Source organism: Bos indicus x Bos taurus, chromosome 1 (genome assembly GCF_003369695.1).
Source record: "Bos indicus x Bos taurus breed Angus x Brahman F1 hybrid chromosome 1, Bos_hybrid_MaternalHap_v2.0, whole genome shotgun sequence".
Lineage (NCBI taxonomy): Eukaryota > Metazoa > Chordata > Mammalia > Artiodactyla > Bovidae > Bos > Bos indicus x Bos taurus.
In genome coordinates this window covers 59,512,241-59,532,557 of record NC_040076.1, presented here as the reverse complement: position 1 = coordinate 59,532,557, position 20,317 = coordinate 59,512,241, and the positions used below count along the sequence as shown (strand labels likewise).

Genomic DNA, 20,317 nt, shown 5'->3' with positions numbered 1-20,317 from the left:
TCAGAGCAGATTTGTTGACACTCTTTTCACATTAAAAAATAAATTTATAAGATTGCACAAATAGGCTATGTATTTCACTATTTCCTGCTAATATGCAAAAAATGTATTTATGATAATTACATGTACTGTATGCCAGAACTGAAACAATGCATTCCTCATAATGGAGCATAAATAAAGAAGGTGGAGCCAGCTGCTCTTAAACTGTTGATTTGCAGCAGTAATGCTATAGAGAATATACCTTTTTCACTCTGTGAGTCTGGCAATACTGAACCTGTTGCTGCATTAGACGAGTTGCATTTTGCTGGATAGGGGAAGGAAGGCTGTCTGCTGTCTGGTAGGAGGGCTTTGTCTGTGCCTTTCTCTCTCTGTTTCTTTCTGTTTTTCTTTCTCTCTCTCTCTCCTCTTCTCTCTCTCTCACTCGCTTGCTCTGTCTCTGTCTCTCTCTCCCTCTCTGCCCCCCCTCCCTCCCTCTCTCTTGCTCTCTCTCTCTCTTCCCGTCTCTGTGGTTTGTAAGGTAGGTTGCAGTGTGTGTATATACACAACATCAAGAGCAGGAAAATGGACTCATTAGGGAGGCAGGCAGTCATTACCACTCACACTGTACTTCCAGGGAGACACCGATTATGAGAAGAGAAACTCAGCGCTGGGGAAGAAGGTAGGGCAGACAACTTTCAAAAAAAAAAAAAAAAATTCCTGCTCCCTCAATCCCCCCTCTACCTATCATCTCCTTTAGCCCCCATGCTTTTATTCTTTCTCCCTTGAATTTTAATTTCCAGATTTAAGTTTGACAGAGCTATTGCTAGCTTAAAATTTGGAATATCTCTAGGAGGCCTATCCTCTACTAATTTTCTTCCTAGTTATTTAAGGGTGTGCCCTTGTGATTTAGTTTAATTACTTTAAAAATAATTACAAACAAACCTATTTTTCTCACTAAAGTTCCAAATAAATCAGTATCTTTCACTCTTTTAAAACAGACCCCTCCGTATGTTTGTCAGTCTCTTTGCTTTTCTTGTCTGTTTATGCAATTCCATCTGTCTGTCTATATATCATGTTGTCCTTATTTATTGCAAACTGGGTTTTGTTAGTTATGTGCCAATGAGTTTTAGCTGCAGTGACAGCGTGGGTATTACTAAAGTGAGACTCTTGTTCTTTGTTTTACATTGAAGTTTAAAGTCCATATTTACAGTTTAAATCCTTGAAGCAGTTTAAATACCTTTTGCCAGTATATTTATTTGATGGCATTGGCCATAAGGTGAGGGGTTGTCACTAAGGGTGGGTAAAAATCTAGGAATTATTTTTATTATTACATACTCTTCTATATTACATCTGGGGATGTATTTTGAAAGGAATAAGTTATTCTGTTTTGTAACTTTTATTTTGCAGATGAACTTTTACATTTATAGGGCTATCACTCTGGTTAGTAAGAATGCAAACTTTCTTAACAAGTTTTTATCTTGGGACAGTTTCCTTTTAGTATGTTACTGTTTATTATGCTTGGGGAGGGAGGAGTCGGGGGCTGGCCATCTTTTTACAAAGTGGAAGCTATGAAGTGTATCAGGCCATCTTGTGCAACAACTGTAAGTATTCATTTAACATTTCGGGAACTATAAATAATATATTTGTTAGTTCAAGCATAGTTTTGAGGTGCTTTCTTTTTCCTTTATTATTTATTTTTCTTTTTTATGGTGGGAAAAGTTGCCTTCACAACTAGCTGACATTGTTGAAGAGTTTTCCCAGAACAGTGTTCTTTGATTCAAAGAAGTAGTTAAATAGGTCCATTTGAAATGGTCTCCTTAGTGGAGTTTTATTTGGGTTTGTCTGAAAGTAAAACTGTTACTCCTTTGACAAAAATTAAGTCAGGTGGTAAGATACACAAATATTTTCAACATACACATAGCAATGATAGAAAATGGATGCTAATCTATAGAGATCTTTGATAGTAATAATCACCTTTTTCATAATAAATTATTTAATTAATAGAAGTGGCACTTTTTGTTTTTTTTTAATTCCATTAGGCCTCTCTGACAACACAAAGAAGTCCATAAAGCAATATTCTTAACCCACCTGGGATGCTGGAGCAGATTCCCAAGCACATTCTCGATGTTCAAACCTAGCAAAATATTTATTAAAAATCCATTATTCCAAGAAGGTGGTGAACTTTTGCTACTAAAAGTTTTTTTTCCTTTTCTTTTAAAAAATTTGTTCAGAGACTTTTAATTTGCTTGTATTACAAAAACTGTCTTTTAAGTTGGAAGGCCAGCTTTGACCAAGAGTAGTACAGATGCTAAGGACACTCAGTGAGGTCCTGTCAGGGATTTTTTTTAACCCTGAAGGTCTAAAGGGGAACTTCGGGGGAACCTACTGAAAGTGTATGTTCATATGGTATGCAATATATGGTATTTCAAATGTGATTTTTTTTTCCATTTGAGACTTTTGACCCAAACATTTGTTTAAAAACTAGTGTCAAAGTGTGCATGTCTGATGCACCTGTCATTTTCTATATTAATATTATGAGAACTACCTAAAATTCTAACCTTTTAAAAAGAAATCTTTACTATATCTCTTGACTAATAATTCTGTTTTTCTGTACATATGTGTATGAGCAGATACCTGTGTGCATGTATATATATATTTATGTACATATTCTCATACATGTGTGGATAAAGGAAACAGATTCTTTGAGGATATGACATCTTAAAATTTTATGTTAAGCATATTTAGGTTAATTAGAAGCAAACAAAAAAAATAGGTTTTTAAGAGAATATGAAAATTTCCTTTAACCTTCTAGAAAGAGTAACAGTAAACATTTAGTCATTTTTATGGTCGGTTTGATTTTTAGAATGTGTATATATTTTCTTTTGCGTTATAATTCTGAGCCTTCAGTAGATCTAAAATATTTTTAGCATGAAAAATAATCACAGCCTTTTCTTGGAGGGACTGTCACAATCTAAATACAGCAGGACATTATAAAACGTGCATAAGTAAACTTAAAACCAGTGTATTCTGCTATATAGGGATTTGGAAAGCTGAAAGGCTTGCATCACAGGAGGGCTATAGAGTGCCAGAAGAATTCATTAACCAGCCTTACTGGTTATGGTGGGCTTTTCCTATTAGCACATGAAATCTGCCTGTTGAAAGCCCGAAGTCTTGGTCAGGTCACAGTATGTTTCGTTTTAATGTTGGAGCAGACAGTTATCTAACACACCCACATGAGGAAGTGTTCTAAAGCAGTTATTTCATGCTTTGCCATGCCCTGTCGCTAAAACAGTTTGGTATTGAGTGACGTGTTATGTGCTTTTTAACTCCTATCCGATGAAAATCAGTTTTGACTCCTTGAAAAGGACCAAAATAGTGGAATGCAAGGCAACGTAATTCAAATGCTAAGCACATGTTGGTTTAAACTTTTTTCTTTAACTTAAGGGGAGAATCACTATGGTCATTTTTAATATAAAGACTATATAGTGATTTCTTGGATTGTACTCATTAAGATTTCAAGACTTTTGGATACTTTTCTTCTTCACATTTTTTTCTCCAGAAGCCTACATTCATCAAAGGAATAGCAGCTGCATATTTTTCCCTGAAATGTGAACAAATAAATGGTATTCCTGTTTATTTATCTATTTTTGAATTTTAATGATTAGTCCTTGTGCTAATTAACAAATTCCCGTATTCATAAAATCTGGCACTTCATAAATATCCAATTGTGTGATTATCTACACATGTTCTGGCTTTCTATAAATATAGAAATTATCAGTGGCTGTGTTCATGAACTCACCCAAGATTGAGTAGCGGCTAGTCCTGCTGCCACAGAGGAGCCAAGTTCAGACCCTGAGCAAATGCATTGCCCCAGGGTCTGGCAAGGTGTGTAGAGGCAGCATCTGGCTGATGCTGCTCACTAGTGATCCTTTCTGGCAAAGGAAGCACTGATGTTGACATTCTTTGAATGCCACTAGTTCCAGCCTTCTTCAGTCCCAAGGGTGGCCTCTTTTAAGTCTAAAAGTTGATAATAGATATTAGAGCTGACTTGTCTTGGAGGCCACTTTAGAAACATATTTTAGCAAACTACATTTTCCAGTGGAAAATGTACTTTATTAAACTTCTACAAAGAAATAAGCTGGTACCTCACTTTAAGGTCCTTAGCCAGTGAGAATGTAATTAGCGTGAAAAGTTACGTAGCACTGAAAAGAAAACTTAAATATTTTCATTTATTTTTTTCTAATTAAGGTTTTATTTTTTTATTTTTATTTTTTAAATTTTATTTTATTTTTAAACTTTACAATATTGTATTGGTTTTGCCAAATATCGAAATGAATCCGCCACAGGTATACATGTGTTCCCCATCCTGAACCCTCCTCCCTCCTCCCTCCCCATACCATCCCTCTGGGTTGTCCCAGTGCACCAGCCCCAAGCATCCAGTATCGTGCATCGAACCTGGACTGGCGACTCATTTCATATATGATATTATATGTATTTCAGTGCCATTCTCCCAAATCATCCCACCCTCTCCCTATAACAAGCACATAGAAATCATATACTGCTTACATAGTAATGGTTCACCCCACATCAAGGGCAATAAACACTAACAATTGTGCAAGTTTGTACATCTAAGAGTTATTATTCAATTAGAAATCAACCCTTTTATATGATTTTTTTTTCATGTTGTATAAGCCATTTTGGTTAGCTTATGTAACATTATTTATAATGTTTCTAGAGTCAGCATTGGCCATTTGATTCTTTGCTTCAGACTTTCAAATTACATATGCAATTCCCAGTTTCTTTGGCAAAAACTTGGTGAATTTTGCAGTTTTCTTGAAAACCAGTCTTTCATGCATTTGCATTGCTTACGTAATTTCTAGCATTTTGCAGAATCCTCAGGGATTATAACCAATGGCAAATAACTAGCAAAATCCTTTCAATTCTTTACCAAAAACCCAAGGGCAATATCTGTATCCTAGAATTCCTAGAGAAAGTCTAAATTCATGTATTTTCCTGTAACACAGATATTATATAATCATCAAATAACATTGATGTCAGTTATGTTTAATGTATCAAAATAGATTCTTTGAGCTCTATTACTTCTAATTTCAATGTGGGCTGTGGGAAGAAATAATGCCATCTATTATTACTATCATGTATGTGTAACCACTACAGCAGATGTTAGAAACAACATTCAAGGGCCTATAAGAAAAAAGGGCTTTTCTGCCACTCTAGCTGTTCAACTGTAATAATGAATAAGTGGCATGCTATTTCCACACTAAACTGTGGGGAAATTATGCTTGACTTTGGCTTCATAACCTCTTCTCTACTCTAGGATCAAGCTTTTTTTGTGATTCTACAGTTCGCTTGAAAATAATCAGCTTGAGGACATGGAACTTGCTTTTCTGGAATCTTTTGACACTCAGTTGAACCTTCAGTGTAGGGTATTCTGTAGTTCAGTTAACCAGTGCAACCTTTATATAACTGCTTTAACTTAGGGAAAGTTAGCTACTGACTTCCAAGTGAGTATGCTGAGAAAGGAGCAAGGGCTAAATTCACTGATCCATCTACTTACCAGATGGAAACTAAATGTATTATTACTAATTTCTGAATATGAAGTCTTACCTTTGAAACTTTGATGGGAAGGGTGGTAATTATTGTACTTTGTGTTTATTTTCTTAATACTACAAGTAATTTTGCCACTGCTTAACTCTGTCATGAGATATGATGAATTCAACATACATATTACACATTATGCATTTAAAAATGTTAAGAATTTATTTGAAAGCTTTACATAATAAATAACTAATGTAAAAATTTGCATTCAAAAAAATATAAAACTGTTTAATAGAGTGTGGGGTTTTTGGAGATTAAAAAGATGTTCAGTACATTGAAACTAAAAATGGTAAAAATTATTCATCTTAATATATAATAGTATTATTTCATTCTTTAGAAATTTTCCATCTAAAGTTTTTTTGAAAACCACATTTGAATTTAAATTATTTAAATTTTAGTTCTGTCTAATGTTTAGAAGGCTATAATTTTTTATTAAATGAACCTGAATATTTGCTGTTTTTTCCTTTTCTTTCAGAGATGTTCTCTGAATTGCTATTGTAATCAAATTATGATTTGTTGTTGACAAATTTCTTTTATAGTATGAGATTCTTTCCATAAATGAAATGCAAGTGGGAAAAAGTTAAAGGAATGTTGTCAGTTTGCTTAGGTACCAAATTAAAACTAAGTAAAAAAAAAAAAAAAACTAAAACTATTACTAGCAGGAGACTATGAATCTCTTAGGTGATATAATTTTTCTGGGAGATAGTATGCATGTATATGAACACTGTATGATTATTAATATAAACAAAATCCCCTTATTTAGACACCAAGACATTTAAATAATGAGAAGATGGTCCTCTCTTTTAGTGTTTAAATAGGAACTAGGCAAATATAAGGGGCTTCCCTGGTGGCTCAGAAGTTAAAGCGTCTGCCTGCAATGCGGGAGACCTGGGTTCAATCCCTGGGTGGGGAAGATCCCCGGGAGAAGGAAATGGCAACCCACTCCAATATTCTTGCCTGGAGAATCCCATGGACAGAGGAGCCTGGTGGGCTACAGTTCATGGGGTCCCAAAGAGTCAGACAGGACTTCACTTTCACTTTCACTTTCAGGCAAATATAGGTAATCTCAGGGACGGCTTTATACGGTTGGTTTGTTGTTGTTTTTTTCTACTGTTTTTGAATACTGGACACACTAAAATTCTTTTTGACCCAATAAACGTACTTTGGGTCTGCGCATACGTACCATCATCTCCATCTTCTGGGTTGTTTTCACTTGTCACCCCAGCTTTATATTGGGCAAAAAGAGCTGAAGTCATTCTTACTTTTTCTAGTTGTTCACATCAACAAAAAGCTTTATCCCTTCACCTCATCTCTAGAGGAGAGAAGAATAGAGATGATTAAGAAGCAAATGAAGATAAGAATATGTATAAGTAAAGCTGAGGGTGAAGGGAAAGGGGCCTTTTGAAGCTTCTAAATGTGTAAGTGTAATGAAAGAAAAACACTTTTTCCTCAACACTCAATAAAAGCCATCTGAGCTATTGGACACAGCATTCTCTTCTCCCTATGTCTGTTTAAAAAAACAGATTTACCTAAATTCTCCTCCTCTTCCAAGAAGGAGTCCAATGGTACCACCAAGAGAAGATCACAGGAGAGAAAGTCGTAAGGGATCACATTTCTAATATATTCACTGCCAGATTTTCTTCATATCTTTTTCCTTTTAAACCTTGGGTTGGGGATTATGAGCAGACTTTCCTAGTTGGTAAATCGATTTCATTTTTTTTTTTTGGTAAGAAGCTTCCCAACAAAGCATTCCCAAGGCATGCCACAGAAGAGCATCATGAGTTTAATTAAAATGGGTAAAATGATTGAGTAAGTTTATGTGCATGTGTGTGTGTGTGTGTTTCTTCTCTTAAAGTTATATGCTTTTTATATGAAACAAAAACAACTCTAAACTTCGTGTCAGTCTGAATGGATTTAGATTTCTTTTTAGAGCAGCTTTCTGAAACCATTTTTGTATAGTGGTTTTGAGCAGCACATTCTATTCCCTGTCCACTTGCTTCTTCACTTTTTAAATGTTAAATAAATGTGAATAATTCCTTAGTTTAAAAAAAAATGCTCTTTTGATGGGCTCAGAATATACCCATAAATATAAAGATGTGCTAGGACTTCTTTACAATACTATCAGCATAGCATGAAAATACATGAGTGAAAGTTTTAGGAACTAATTTTTTCCCTGGTATGTTGAGAGAAACCCTATGGTGTGGTAAACAAACCAAACCAAACCAACCAACCAACCAAACAAAAGACAGTGTCTTAGAGAACCGAGGCATCAACTAATGTCAAAAAGGATTTAAAGTGGTTGAATTGCAGACCTGGTTTCTAGTCCTAACTGATTATATGACTTTGAATAAATCATAATCTGTCTGTTCCTCAGTTTCTTTACCTGTAAAATGAAGGATAAATTTCTTTATTAGGTTTTCTTTTATCTTAAAGATTGTGTGCATTTATTATAAGTATATATATATATATATATATATAATTCTGCTTGCACTTTCTACCTATAAATCGCAAATGTATAGAGAGAAGTTTAGGTTGGTAATAATGGAAAAATAAAGGCAATTTAGGTGATCTAAGAGACCACACACACACTTTAATTTTTTGGCTATTGTTGTCCTCAGCTTAAGTAGATATCACAATATATTATTAGGGCTAATTAATAATCAATGAATGCAGTAAACTAAAAGTTGTTGTTTTTCAGACAAAGTGACATGATTGCCTATGGATGGTTGGATAAAAAAGCTACTTTTAACTGAATGAAGCACAGTATGGTTATTATGGCTCCATTCCTCCTCAGTGGCCACTAGGTGGAGAGGTGGTCCATGTCCATGGCCTTGCCCGTGGTAAACAGCTCACTTCCAACTTTCTATTAGCAAAGCTGCACTACGTGCATTTGAACGAATCTGTGAACATACACATGACATTTTGCAGAAACCATCAGAGAATATATTCTCTTCTGTACAGGCATGATGTGGTAGTCCTGAAATGCAGAGTGATTTGCCCCTTCTCTGACCACTATTAATGTTGGTGGACCTGGGAGAAGGCCAGGTTAGGACTCAGCTTTCAGTTGTAGCAATAGGGCCTCCTACCTTTTTCCAGTTTGTCCATTTTGAAAGGGTCCTGAAATGAATGTCAGCACGACAGTGCCACCTTGTGTCCCTATTGCTGTGAGAGTAACTGATGCATGACACAGTGAAAAGGAAAGAACAGGAATTTGCAAAAATTGGGCATATTGTTCCAACCTCTGATTTTGCAGTAACTGCATGAAAATCTATGTTTTAGTGTATTTGGCAATTCTTACCTGCAGAGAGAAGTTAGGATGTGTTCACTTTGCCCATTCTCTCATTCCATTGTATATTAAAAATACTTTAAAATTCCAGGCACAAACAGGAATGTGTTTAATTTAGAATTGGGGATGAAGAAGGCAGGAATTGTCAAAGATACTCACCTAATTCTTACCACTTGTAAGGCCTCGGCCCTGTTGTTTTAGACTGTGAGGTGATCCTTGATCCAGCACATTCTCACAGCAACTTTTATAGGCATACCTTGGTAACATCACTTTTTACATTGTACTGCCATTGTTTGTAAGCATATCTTTCAACTGAACCATGATTTCCTCCAGGATAGTGTTTGGGTCTTATTCATCCTTCTGCCTCTAGAACTTTTGGCGGGATTCAGCCCAGAGGCACTCATATGTTTGAGATCTGAATAAATGATTATGTCTAGCTTGTTTATAACTTATTTGTTTTATTTTTATTGTTTGTTTTTGAATTTTAAGTAATTCTAGAGCTTTTTCTCTTTGGAAAAATGCTATCAGATACCACCTACTCTCCAAACATCTCTTTATAAATTTATCAATACTTTCTCTCATATTAAAAATGATTGTTTTTGATTTTGAAAACAATGTATTGCCTTTCCATAAATGTATATTGTAGTTGACTTTGGGGTAAAGATAGTTAATCTCTAGTTCTGTCTTTACAGTAAATTTGCTATATTACTTTAGGTAAGATACCTAACTTTCCTAGATTTGTTTCCCATTCATTAAATGGGCAGGCTAGACTAGTTGATTTTAAGATACTTAAGATAAGTTTTTTGTCAATATTTTTGCTAGATTTTATTGCAACAGCTGTGTGAAAAGAAAAGTGTCATGATCAGGTTTTCATTTTATAGAGACTATTTTGATGGCTAAGGAATAGTATTAGAAGGCATCAGACAGAGGGGAGGAGACTAGAAAACTAATGAAAGCAATAGTCCAAGTCAAAAGAAATGAGACTAGGGCTGTAACTGAAAGGCAAGGTGGGAAGGGACACATGAAAGAGACAATTAGAAGGTACAACGTTCAAGACATATTGGATGTGGGGTGAGAAAGAGCAAGAATTAAGGGAGAATTTGGGGGTAAGGGGGTTGGCTAATTGATTTTTGTTAATTAGCCTTTCTTCTAAACTTTATATGTAAAATAAATTATAATAAATAACAAGATGAACCTATGATTTGGTATAGAACTATGGACTACTTGCAATTTAGAAACTTGTGTGATGTTCAAAATTTTTATATAACACTTGAGTGTTATATTAAATGAGTGTGTAGCTTTAAATTTCAGATTTTTTGCATGGAATTTATATATGGAGTTTTTAGTCTTTGTATTACCTGAAACAACAAACTGTATGACTTTGGCGAGTTGCTTAGGCTTGTTAAGCTTGGTTTTCTTATTTGCAGAAAGGTGATAATAAATGTTACCCTTCTTATCTACCTCACAGGGTAATTGTGAAGATTAAATGACAATGTATATGGAATTTCTTTATAAATAGTAAAGCACTACACCAATTTAAGAACATTTTTATACCAATTTAAGAACAATTTAAAGAAAGAATGGATAATTATAGACCTAAATCAAAGCAAAACACACAAATTTACAAAACACTGGAATTCCAGGCATTTCTTCATTGGAGTGCTTCTCAGTGGTATGGGCTCTCTGGCGATGACTAGATATGTTTAGCCAATTTTCTAAGTTTTTATTTAAAAACCTGTAATAATAATGACAACAGCAATAATGACAATGTTGATGAGCCTAAAATTAGTGTTTTTTAAAGATAGATGTTTAGATAAATGTTTTATGCATCGTTTACAAGTTCATTTTTTTTATTGAAGTATAGTTGATTTTAGATACTAGTTTAGTTTCAGGTATAAAACAGTGATTCAGTATTTTCATAGACTATACTCCATTTAATGTTATTACAAAGCAATGATTATATTTCTCTGCACTGTACAATATTGTTGTTGTTTAGTTAAGTTGTGTTGGACTCTTTTGTAACCACATGGACTGTAGCCCATGAGGCTGCTCTATCCATAGGATTTCCCAGGCAAGAATACTGGAGTATGTTGCCATTTCCTTCTCCAGGGGATCTTTCCAACCCAGGGATCAAACCCATGTTTTCCTGCATTGGCAATTGGCAGGAGGATTCTTTTTTTTTTTAACACCAAAGCCATTTTGTATTGGGGTATAGCTGATTAATAATGTGGTAGTTTCAAGTGAACAGTGAAAGGACTCAGCCATACATACACACGTAACCATTCTGGCAGGAGGATTCTTTACCCTTGAGCCACCAAGGAAGCCCTGCTGTACAATATGTCTTTTGGTAAATTCATTTTTGAGAGTGGTGTTTCTTAAAAAGTAAAAATTAAAAAAAAATAAGTAAAAATTTTAAATAACCAAATATGAGGAAAAAATTTTATCGACCTTTTCGGTATTGTATTATTGGACTCTAGTCCAGTAGTTCTTAAACTTTAATGTGCTTAAGAATTACTGTGGGTGTTTGTTACAATTAAGGTTTCTGAACTCTCTCTCTCCTAGGATTCCATTATGGGTTTCAGCTGGTCCACACATGTTAGAAAACGTTTTACTTTTTGCTATTGTACATCATAATCAGCTAGGGGATTTTTAAATGCACAGATTTCTAGGTTCTACTCCCAAATATCCTGTATCAGAATCTTTAGACTGATATTCAGGCATCTGTATTTTACAAAAACTGCATCGTAGATTCTAATAATGTTGGAAGTTTTGAGATTCATTTTTGTGTTTAGGGTATATTGTTAAAATATGTTTACTGTTGCACCTGAATACATTCTCATCGTTCACATTATTCCTTCACTAAACATAATCTCAATTTAAATAGAAGGGTAAGTTGGTACTGTTATGTAAGAAAAGTTTAGTCTTGAAAAACAGCAATTACCACTCTTGCCCTATAACACCAACATTAAGGAAAACAGAAGTTCCTTTTCACATAAATTGCTTAATCTTCACAGCTCTGTTCTATACTTTGTTTTTCGCTTTATGTTACAGGCAACAACCCTGAAGCTCGTAAACTGCCAAGTTCACATACCTGTTAAGTGTCAATGCCAGGATTCAGAACATCTGTATTCTTTATACAGTATCATCGTATTTTGTCTCTAATCTAATAAATCTTTACTAGGCTTCTATTCGGAAAAGGCAATGGCACCCCACTCCAGTACTCTTGCCTGGAAAATTCCATGGATGGAGGAGCCTGGTGGGCTGCAGTCCATGGGGTCGCTAAGAGTCGGACAGGACTGCGCGACTTCACTTTCACTTTTCACTTTCATGCTTTGGAGAAGGAAATGGCAACCCACTCCAGTGTTCTTGCCTGGAGAATCCCAGGGACGGAGGAGCCTGGTGGGCTGCCATCTATGGGGTCACACAGAGTCGGACACGACTGAAGCGACTTAGCAGCAGCAGCAGGCTTCTATTATGTTAAGTGATGATGTTTAGCTTTAAGGGCCACAGAGGGCTTTCCCGATACAGTGTAAGTATTGTTTACACCATGGAAAAGTAATTGAATTTTTTTCTTATTCTTCCATTGAGAAATAATTTTTAACTGTAGGTAGAATTCAAGTTTTCTGAATGATAAGGAGCTTAACTATAAATAATGATTGTTATTGAGCTACTAAAAAATGTTTTCTACAGGATTACTTTTAACCCCCATGTCTTTGCTATGAGGTGTTTTTTTAACCGGTTTACAGATAAGGAAAGTCAGGTTTGGAATGGGTAAGTGACTTACCCGAGTTTTCAAATCTAGTAATCCTGTGGACAGAGGAGCCTGGGATGCTACCATTCATAGGGTCACAAAGAGTCTGACACAGCTGAAGCTATTTAGCACACATGCGTGCACAAGTGGCAGAACCAGGACTGACCTGTGGTTCAATCTGATTTTGACATCACAGTTAGTGCTCTTAACCCCCAGTACCTGCGATTCTAACTCTATTTTACAGGTAATCTGCAGAATCAGACTGCCCCACAAATTTGTAAGTACAAGCCACTAATTGCTAATTACACTTTGTTGGGAATTAAGTTCTTTTTTTTTTTTTGCAGGGAACAAACCATTTTGCCACACTTTATCAAGTCTAGTAATATTTTTTTTAAGTCTAATAAAGTTTGGTGTTAACTATGCATAAAGCCTTAGGGAGGTCAGTTGATGTGAGCTATCTTTTGTTTATATTTTTATTTGAGAGTTGAAACTCTTTGTTGGAACAGAATATTTGAGTGATGATTTCAATCTTGCCTTGTAGGACCTGCCATTAACACAGCAGTTTCATGGCTTCCATAGACATGTTATTGGTCTTAAAATAACTGGTTTGCATTTAAAATAAAATAAAAACATTAATAGAATCAATGCATCAGTACTTTATAAAATTCAAAAACTGATTCCTGAGCATTCCTGATATCCTTATTATTTTGTTTTAATGCCTCATGGTATAAAATGATAGCCTATGTATACATATGAATTGCTAAAAATGTTATGTTTGTGAGTTTTTATAGATTTAATAATATTTTAAATGCAATAGGGTTGTTAACAATTTTGGAACTCCAAAACATATCTTTTAAGTATGAAAATAAGTATGAAAATATTTATAAATTTGGTATGCATATATTTTGAGGATATTATTGATTCCTCTGTAATTATGTATGAAAACATATATTTTTAAAAGAGACTCACAAAATCACTAAGCAAGGGATATAGTGTTGTCTTTAGCAGACTTTCAAGTTTATTAGAAAATTAGGTTTTATTTCAACATTTTTTTCTATGGGTGGTCTTTCCCAAACAGCATTCTTTAAATTCTGTTGCACAAATGAATGCTACCATGAAAAGAGAAGGGTGAAAACATAAAATGAAGACTTTCACCTATATTCCTTTTTCAGATATAGAAATTAAAACATGTATTTTTTTCTAAAGAAAGTCCCATTTAGCAGCAGAGCATAAATTGGAAAATTTGGTCAGTGATTTATTTAGGCTCCACAGGGAAAATCTTGTAGGGTGTTTTTGAATATCCTAAATTTATTTTGATTTGAGACCAGCTTAAAGGGCATGTCTATCTTAAAACAGTTCTCCATTTTCCTGAGAAAAATTCCAGTGGAGCTAGTTGTGGGAGGTAGTATCCCAACAATGAATCTTTGGGGCCAAATGAGCACTTTAACACAACTTACTCCATCCATTTCCTTAAACCAAAGACTGTCTTGTCCACTGGGCTTGTTTAACTTTGACTGCTAATTTTATTTCTCTGCAGAGTCAAAGGAGACAGGGAAAAAGGAGGGAAAATAACTATGGCATGTGGGTGAGGTTTTGGCTCAGGGAATACATTTTAAAAGATCCTAGCCAGTGCAGGGATAAAGAAAGCAGTTGGTGTCTGAAATTTACCCCTGATTTAGAGAGTAAGAAATAGAAACCAATAGATACTAAACAACTTGCCTAAAGTTACATAGTAGTTTCCATTGTTGAGATTAGTCCTGGGAACTAGGTTACTTGTTTTAATAAGACAACTGGACAGTCCAGCTTCTCTGTTGATCACGATGCCTTTCTAATAACACTGCTTCTCCTTTTTCCCTCCTTCTCTTTTTTTTCTTTTTTCTTGGCTACTGTCTTTTAACATCTAAAAAAATATTTCTTCTTATAATTTCAGGCTTAGAAGCTAGTTGAATAAATATGTTTTGATTATTAAGGCCATTTAGAACGAGCTGAACTGTAAGAACAGTGTGTATCATGTTAAGCCTCTTGCCGCTGTTTTATTGGAGTTATGTAAGAAATGAACATGGAACCAGAAAAAAATAGTTTTGAATAAATTTGGTCTGAATTCATGGCATATCTCTAAATATGAAAAATGTGATGCTGCGCTGTGCTTAGTCTCTCAGTTGTGTCCAACTCTTTGTGACCCCATGGACTGTAGCCCACCAGGCTCCTCTGTCCATGGGGATTCTCCAGGCAAGAATACCAAAGTGGGTTGCCATGCCCTTCTCCTGGTGATCTTCCCAACCCAGGGATCGAATCCAGGTCTTCTGCATTGCAGGCGGATTCTTTACCATCTGAGCCACCAGGGAAGCCCCCAAAATATGATGGACACCTAATAAATGACAGGCATTATTTCTTTGCTTGTTTTTAGATTTACAAAAAAAGAAATGAGCCAGTGGTAAAGATTCCTCATAATACTCTCTCTCACACCATGATTTCCTCTATTAGTAACATCTTACATTAACACGGTCCCTTTGTTAAAATTAATGAACAGATATTGATACATTATTATTATATAATGTTCATAATTTATTCAAATTTTCTTAGTATTTTAAAAATTAAATTTCTTTAAACAAACAAGAAAACCAGTTCACCCGTTTGACCCATCCCTAACCTCCTGCCTCTGGCAATCACCAATGTATTCTCTGTGTCTATGAGCTTAGCCTAAAATATATATATATTTAGATTCCACATGTATTTCTCTTTCTCTATCTGGGAATTCTCTGGTAGCTCAGTTGGTAAAGACTCTGCCTGCAGTGCAGGAGACCTAAGTTCGATCCTTGGGTTAGGAAGATCCCCTGAAGAAGGAAATGGCAACCCACTCCACTAGTCTTGCCTGGAAAATCCAATGGACAGAGGAGTCTGGTGGGCTACAGTCTATGGGGTCACAAGAGTTGGACATGACTCAGTGGCTGAACCACATCTGACTTACTTCACTTAGCATAATGCCTTCAAGGTCCATCCAAATGGCAAGATTTTATTCTTTTTTTATGGCTAAATAATAATGTATAGACAAATAGATGAAACAGTTCAGTTCAGTTGCTCAGTCATGTCTGACTCTGCAAACCCATGGACTGCAGCCCACCAGGCTTCTCAGTCTATCACCAACTCCTGGAGCTTGCTCAAACTCATGTCCATGGAGTCGGTGATGCCATCCAACCATCTCATCTGTCACCCTCTTCTCCTACTGCCTTCAATCTTTCCCGGCATCAGAGTCTTTTCCAGTGAGTCAGTTCTTCACATCAGCTGGCCAAAGTGTTGGAGCTTCAGCTTCAGCATCAGTCCTTCCACTGAATATTCAGGACTGATTCCTTTAGGATTGACTGGTTGGATCTCCTTGCAGTCCAAGGGACTCTCAAGAGTCTTCTTCAACACCACAGTTCAAAAGCATCAATTCTTTGATGCCCAGCTTTCTTTATGGTCCAACTCTCACATCTGTACATGACTACTGGAAAAACCATAGCTTTGACTAGATGGACCTTTGTTGGCAAAGGTCTGTATAGATCAATGAATAGATAGATAGATATTGATTTCTTTATCCATTCATCCAATGATGGACACTTAGGTTGTTGCCATATCGTGAGTTCTGTAAATAATGCTTCAGTGAACATGGAGGTACATAAGTTTTTCGAATTAGTGTTTTTGTTTTCTTCAGAAAAAAGTCCAGAAGCGGAATTGCTGAATCATATGGTATTTCTAGTTCTGTTTTTAATTTTGGCACATCTCCCTACTGTTTTTCATAGTGGCTGCTCCATCATGCAGAAGGTTTCCCTTTTTTCCCATATCCTTGCCAATGCTTATTTCTAGTTCTTTTGATAATAGCCATTTTAACAAGTAAGGTAATATCTCATTGTGGTTTTAATTTGCATTTCCTTGATGATAAATAATGTAGAGTGTTTTATTGCATAGGTAGTGACCAACTGTATGTCTTCTTTGGGAAAAATGTCTATTCAGATCTTCTGTGCATTTTTAAAATTGGATTTTATTTTATTTTTTGCTATTGAGTTGTATGAGTTTTTTAAAATATGTTTTGGATATTAGCCCTTTATCAGATATATGGATTACAAATATTTTTTTTTCCCATTCATTTTGTTGATGGTTTCCTTTCTGCTGAAGCCTTTTAGTTTCATGTATGGCAACCCACTCCAGTGTTCTTGCCTGGAGAATCCCAGGGACGGGGCAGCCTGGTGGGCTGCCGTCTATGGGGTCACACAGAGTCAGACACGCCTGAGGTGACTTAGCAGCAGCAGCCGTCCCACTTTGTTTTTTTGTTTTTTGTTTTTTTTGCCTTTGGTGCTTTTACTTTTGGTACAGATTTAAAAAATCATTTCTAAGATCCATATCAAGTGACTAACCTTGTTATCTTGTTTTCTCCTAGGAGTTTACTTTCAGGTCTCATATTTAAGTCTTTAATCCATTTTGAGTTAAGTTTTATGTATGGTGTAAAGAAGCAGTTCAGTTTCATTTTTTCGTATGTGACTATTTAATTTTCCCAATACCATTATTGAAGAGACTGTACCTTCCCCACTGTATGTGTGTCTGTTTTTATGCCAATACCTTACAATTTTAATGATTATAGCTTTGTAATATAGTTTGAAATCAGGGAGCATGATGCTTCCAGCTTTGTTCTTTTTTCTCAGGATTTTTTTTGATTATTCAAGGTATTTCATTGTTCCATAAAAATATATGAGTTTCTGTTCAATTTCTGTGAAATGTGCCACTGGAATTTTGCTAGGGGTTCCATTGAATCTATGTTTACTTTGGATAGTACAGATATTTTAACAATATTAGTTCTTCCAATTTATGAGCATGAGATATATTTTTATTTGTGTTTTCTTCAATTTATTTATGTCTTGTAGTTTTCAGTATATAGATCTTTCACCTCTTTGGTTAAATGCATTCTGAGTTATTTTATTAATTTTAAAGTAATTGTAAATGAGATTGTTTCCTTAATTTTTTTCTGATAGTTTATTGTTACTATATGGTCACATAAGATTTTGTGTGTGTGTGTGTGTGTGTGTGTCCTGCATCTTTACTGAATTCATTTATCAGTTCTAATAGTTTTTTGTAGGAGTCTTTAGGGTTTTCTACATATAATATCAGGCTTCCTCAGTGGCTCAGCAGTAAAGAATCTGCCTGCAATGAAAGAACCGTAGGAAATGTGGGTTCAATCCCTGGGTTGGGAAGGTCTGGAGGACGGCATGGCAACCCACTCTGGTATTCTTGCCTGGAGAATCCCGTGGACAGAGGAGCTTGGTGGGCTACCGTTCATAAGGGCACAAAGAGTCAGACATGACAAATGACTGAGCATGCACACACGCACTGATATATCATTTGCAAATATGACAGTTTTCTTTCTACCTTTCCAGTTTTTTTCTTTTTGCCTAATTGCTTTGGGTAGGACTTCCAGTACTATATTGAATAAAAGTGATGAGAGTAGGCATTCTTCTTTTGTTGCTCATCTTAAAGGAAGTTTCAGCTTTTCACCATTGGATATGATGTTAGCTATTAGTCTGCCATATATGATCATTATTATGCTGAGGAATGTTCCTTCCACACCTGCTGTGTTAGAATTTTTTTTTTATCATAAATGGATGTTGAAATTTTTAAATGCTTTTTCTGCATCTATTGAGATTATCATATGATTTTTATTCTTCATTTTTTTAATGTTTCACATTGACTGATTTGTGGATATTGAATCATGCTTGAATCACTGGAATAAATTCCATTTGATCATTGTGTGCTGCTGCTGCTGCTAAGTCACTTCAGTCGTGTCTGACTCTGTGCGACCCCATAGACGGCAGCCCACCAGGCTCCGCTGTCCCTGGGATTCTCTAGGCAAGAACACTGGAGTGGGTCGCCATTTCCTTCTCCAATGCATGAAAGTGAAAAGGGAAAGTGAAGTCGCTTAGTCGAGTCCGACTCTTCACGACCCCATGGACTGCAGCCTACCAGGCTCCTCCATCCATGGGATTTTCCAGGCAAGAGTACTGGAGTGGGGTGCCATTGCCTTCTCCTTGATCATTGTGTATGATCTTTTTAATGTATAGTTGAACTCTGCTACTATTTTGCTGTTGATTTTTGCATCTATTGTCTCAGGGATATTGGCCCATAATTTTCTTGCATCTTATTGTCTGATTTTGGTATCAGAATGCTGGCCTCATGAAATGAGTTTGAAAGAGTTTCTTCCTCTTCTATTCTTTTGAAGAGTTTGAAAAAAATGAAGCTTTCCATGAAGCTTAAGTACTGAAGAATAAGCAAAGCTCAAAGTTATTAGAAGAAAGAAAATAACAAAGACTAGAACAAAAGTAAATGAACTAGAGACTAAAAAGACAATAGAAGAGTCAATGAAACGAAGAGGTATTTGAAATTGGTATTCTACTTTGAATTTGAAAAAAATCTACTAGTAAATCCATTTGGTTCTGGAATTCTGTTTGTTGAGAGGTTTTTGATTACTAATTCAATCTCTTTAGCTATAATCAATCTGTTCAGATTTTGTATTCCGTCATGATTTAATCTTGGTAGGTTGTATGTTTCTATGAATTTATCCATTATTCTAGGTTGTCCAGTTCATTGGCAAATAATTGTTCGTAGTAGTCTCTCATGATCTTTTGTATTTTTATGGTAAAAATTATAATATCTCCTCTTTAATTTCTGATTTTATTTATTTGAATCCTTTCTCTTCTTTTCTTAGTGTAGTGACAGATCTTAAAAGATCTGTCAATTTTATCTTTTCAAAGGACCTCCTCTTTGTTTCACTGACTCTTCTATTGTCTTTTTAGTCTCTAGTTCATTTACTTTTGTTTTAGTCTTTGTTATTTTCTTTCTTCTACTAACTTTGAGCTTTGCTTATTCTTCAGTACTTAAGCTTCATGGTAACTACAAACCTAGAACTTATAGCAGATACATGCACAGAAAGAGGGAGGAGTAAAAGCGTATTACCAAAGAAAGACTAGGCTCCCAGGTGGTGCTACTGGTAAAGAACTTGCCTGTCAGTGAAGGAGATGTAAGAGATCGGGGGTTTGATCCCTGGTTGGGAAGGAAATGGCAGTCCACTCCAGTATTCTTGCCTGGAGAATCCCAAGGACAGAGGATCCTGGAGGGCTACAGCCCATAGGGTCACAAAGAATTGGATATGACTGAAGTGACTTAGCATGCATGCAAAGAAAGATCATTGTTTTTGTTTTTGTTTTTTTTTAATCTTGTAATTACTGTTAATCATAGGATTTTGAAAAGAACATATGCCAAGTTTTGATACTGTCTTTCCTAAACTGATGTCATTATATGGATTTAGGTTGGAAAAGAGGACCACAGTAGAGCTTTAAATCAAAACTTCAGTCTTCTATAAAGGTTTATAACTGCCCCAATATCCCTTTTGTTTGGACTCCATGAGAAAATTGCTGCTTGGCCCTAGAATCTCTCTGTTTGGAAATTTTCAATATGTATTCAGTTTCTTACTGATATAATAAATATTTATTTTAAAAAATAGGTAAAACAATTTTGATGTAGAGGTGCCTATTGAGTATTACCCTTTACCTCTTAATACCATTAGTATGATTCTAGGTATCAAGCTCAACTAGAACATGAGTTTTACTTAGTTACCAGCAACTAACTAAACAAGTATGCCCCAGAGCATAGAAATAATGCCATTA

At 35.4% G+C, this 20,317-nt stretch overlaps 1 protein-coding gene across 5 annotated transcripts in view; it reads left to right on the top strand.

Moving 5' to 3' along the window:
• The first annotated feature begins 436 nt into the window (after positions 1–436).
• The window catches only part of ZBTB20 (zinc finger and BTB domain containing 20), an 819,533-nt gene continuing 799,652 nt past the window's right edge, over positions 437–20,317 (top strand). For all 5 annotated transcript variants that reach the window (XM_027525147.1, XM_027524738.1, XM_027525072.1 and 2 more), the window contains exon 1: positions 437–655. The gene's annotated coding sequence lies outside the window, so the exon portion shown is untranslated. The remainder of the gene's footprint in view (positions 656–20,317) is intronic.